This window comes from Oryx dammah, unplaced genomic scaffold (assembly GCF_014754425.2).
Source record: "Oryx dammah isolate SB20612 unplaced genomic scaffold, SCBI_Odam_1.1 HiC_scaffold_2, whole genome shotgun sequence".
Taxonomy (NCBI): Eukaryota; Metazoa; Chordata; class Mammalia; order Artiodactyla; family Bovidae; genus Oryx; species Oryx dammah.
The window spans coordinates 161903643-161907611 of NW_024070186.1; positions in this window are offsets into that span (position 1 = coordinate 161903643).

Consider the following 3969-nt stretch of genomic DNA (forward strand, 5'->3'; position numbering starts at 1 on the left):
GACCCAAATGGTTACTTTGAAGATAACCAGCAAGGCGACTGAGCCCACCATCTGGTCTCCTGGGGTTGCCTCCGGGCTTGGAGGCTCCCAGGATGCCAGGGATGTTCAGGATGCCCTTGGTAGTGCTCTGTCCTCATGGAACCTGCTTCCTCGTCTATGAAACCAGCAATATAGGAGAGATGGTTTCTGACTCCCTCACAATTGGTTGTCTTAGACAAGCAATATAGCATCTTAGGACCTCAGTCTCAGGGTCTGTGAAAGAGACTACGGGGCAGAATCATCTTTGAAAAAATGGTGTTTTTTGTGTGTAATCCTGGCACAGAACAGCTTCTCTGTAAATGGTCATCGCTGTTACTATTCTTGTTCTAACTCTCTGTAAGCCTTTCCTAAGTTCTTTTGAGTATACTGTAGAGATAGCTCCACAGCTTAATATTGTTGTTCAGCCACTCAGTCATATCCAACTCTTTGCAGTCCTATGGACTGGAGCACACCAGGCTTCCTTGACCTTCACTATCTCCTAGAGTTTGCTCAAACTCACATCCATTGAGTCGGTGATGCTATCCAACCATCTCATCCTCTGTCGTCCCCTTCTCCTCCTGCCTTCAGTTTTTCCCAGCATCAGGGTCTTTTCCAATGAGTCGGCTCTTTGCAGCCACAGCTTGTAAACCTCATGTTTTGTAAACCTCTGGCTATGTACTCCACCAACCCCTCTCCATGGGGCTGACCTCAGTTTTCTGTAACTTTGCGATTCATCTTCTGAGCAGAGATCATAAGGGCCAGGCTCCCAGCCCTGGTGCGGCCCTCTGTGCTAAATGTCCCCTCTGGCCACTCCTTGCTGGTCATAGGCAGCCCCCACTGCTCTCACTTCTTGCTGGCTGGCCTCCCAAAGTCAGCTTAATTGTGTCTGTTTCTGTCTTTTCTTGTTTTGTCAACATGCCATTGAAAAGGAGATGCAAACCTGAGCCTTGATTAGACATCTCCCTTGGTGCAGATTTACCCTGATTTTCAATTCAGCATGTTGGGCGGAGGTACAGGGGCACAAGCTTCTTGCTGTTGAAAGGTCCTGGAGCTGACAGAGTCCCAGAAGGGACTTTCTGGGAAGAGATGAGATGTTCTCCTTCCTCCCTCCATCCCTGTCTTTTCCACCTGTCCACCTATTAGCTATTCAAGAGCAGTGCTCTGGGCTGAAATGCAACCAGGCATTCAGCAAATTGCCGAGCTAGGAGTGTCCTAGACCTTCTCACCAGGGAGGTGTTCCGGGGGTGTTCTGGGTTTGGAGGGAGCCTGAACCCGTGTGTACACGTACACACACACACACTCAAAAAGTTCCTCGGAGACTGGAATCTAGGATGATAGCTCTGATCCTCATAAAAAGCTGTAGCATTGAGTGAGCCATTTAATTCCTCTGAGCTTTATTTCCTCATATTGTGGATAAGATCACAAAACTGTGGGTTCTTAATCAAACCTCTCGTCTTCTCTGAAGTCAACTTTGTCTCATTTATGTGATCAATTGTAGTCAAAGGAATGAGCCTTTCAGGTCTCAGCCTTGACATCCAGTCCCACGAGTGGTCTTGGGCCCCTGGTTTCATCTCTCTGGGCTTCAGCTTCTGTATCTGTAAAATGAAAGCAGTTAGAGAGCACACCATGGATCTTGTGGCATCACTGTGAGCCTGGCAATGCAAACGTCAGACACTGAAAGGATGGTCCCTCTCTCCCTTCTTCCTCCTCCTTCCCTTCCCTCCTTGCCTTCACCTCCTTCCTCTCCACCTTCTCCTCCTCCTCCAACATCACTGTCATCATTGCCATCATCTCACTATGAGACCAAATTCAATTACTTTCCTGAAAGTGCTTTGTCATCTGTAAAACATTACATATGGAATTATAGGTAGACTCACCTAAGGTGAAATTCGATGTCCGCGTGAGTGTGTGTGTGTTCAGCCTTTTAGATCTGCTCAGTGGAGTATGGCTGTCGGGCAGGTCAGATGCCGCGTGTTAAGGCATGTGGTGAGGGAAATGAGTTTGCCTGTGGATGGGGGATCCAGGTTGGAGGAGTTGGGAGGCCCGGCAAGGGGGGAACCAGCCAGAACACCTTAATGATGGCTTAAGAAACTTACAACTAAGGCTGAGATTCCTAATGTTTAATTTCAAGTGACTGAACATTAACATTTAATTAGCTCCTGCCTGCTAACCTAATATTAAATCTCAGCAGAGGCTGGTGGCATGTCTTAAATATTAGCAGCCAAGAGGCAGTGGTCCTGTCATGGAGACTCACTGTGAGACGGAAGCTCACCCTGTTCCGTGGGATCCCAGTTCACACACTCTCTGTGTGTTTCCTGCACATGTATCCATTCTCATCTCTCTGGTTCTTGAGGTGAGAAGAGGAGTCACATGCAAACCAGCACACCTCTTCAAACTCCCTCCACTCTCTCACTGGGTTGACTCCGGGCCAGCCTACTCAAGTAGTCTGATCTCAGGTTCTCCCCTGGAGAAAAGGAAAAATTATCCCTACCTTGTTGTGCTGTTCTACAGATCACTGGCAACGGACAGGATCTGTAGAATACCTAACAGGAGACCTCACCCATCATTATGGATGGCATGTTTGTGTAAAAATCTCCCCCAAAGTTGCGTGCTGAAACCTTCATCCCTGTGATGGGATGGTATTAGGAGGTGGGGCCTTTAGGTTTAGATGAGATCTTGAGAAATGGAGCCCCACGGGTGGAATGGATATCTTTACAAGAAGAAAAAGAGACAGAGCATTCCCCCCGCCCTTCCTCCTTCTCTTCCTTCCTTCTTCCCCACTCCCTCTCCTCACCCCCACAGCCTTGTGAAGACACAACAACAAGCCACCTGCAAACCAGGAAGCCTTCAGACCCTTACCAGATGCCGGCTCTGCCAGCATCTTGAATTTGGACCTCCCAGCTTCCAGAGCTAAATGAGAAATAAATGTCCTTTAAACCACAGGCTGTGGTGTTTTTGTCACAGTGGCCCAAGACAATGGAGACACCAGTGAATGTCAAGACACAATTCTGCTTCCGCTTCACTTTCCTCCTCCCGCCTTCTCACTGACTGTGCCCAGTTATGCTGCGCTTCTCACTTCCTGTTAGGGACGAAGATCTGTCCTACTTTGTAGTCTTCAGTGTGCTATTCCCTTAGCCTAGACTTCTTTTTCCTCTTGATCCCTGGCCATTTCTCTTGCAAGTCTCAGCTCAAGTTCACTGTCTTCAAGAAGGCTCCTCTGGCCTTCTAGGTAGATCAGTTTTGCCCACCATGCATGCCCATTACATCTGACTGTAATCCTGGAAGAGACATGATTCTGCTCTCCCCATCTGCTGGTGTCCAGTGAAAAGCATCCGCTTCTTTTTATTGCCTCCCAAACCCATTAGAGCCTCACAATATCCCTCATTCTCTAATGAGTTCAGTTCAGTTCAGTTCAGTTGCAATGAGTTAGTCGTCTTCTTATTCTACTGGTGACAACTCTGACAGTATCCACCACTTGCATCAATAATCCCCGTTTTCAGACTTTGGCACTGACTTGATCTTTCACAGTTGCACAAGGCTTAGCAAAGCATTCTAGATGGTCATAGGTGGGTATTGCAGTTCAACTCTCAGACTGTACGGTTAAGAGCTATCTCTATGTGAAGGCATGGTTGGGGTTTGCTGAGCTGTTATGGATGGTCATCATCACTCACAGGCTGGGGTCAGGAACAGTGAACCCCAACATCAAGAGACCCACCAACATCTGGAGCTGCATTCTGAAATGCAAAGGTTTCAATAGGGAGGGAAGTAGCTGCAGCCCTATGGAGTCGATTCCAATGGATGTGAGCTGCAAATGAGTCAGAGGAATGAGGCCACAAATAAGGAATTGGGGTTGTGTTGATCAGTCCAGCCTGAGAGTGAGTGTCTGTGTTGATTGGGTGTCCTTTTCCTTGTAGGTCCTGGGGCAGTGGAAGAATATGGGATAAGATCAGT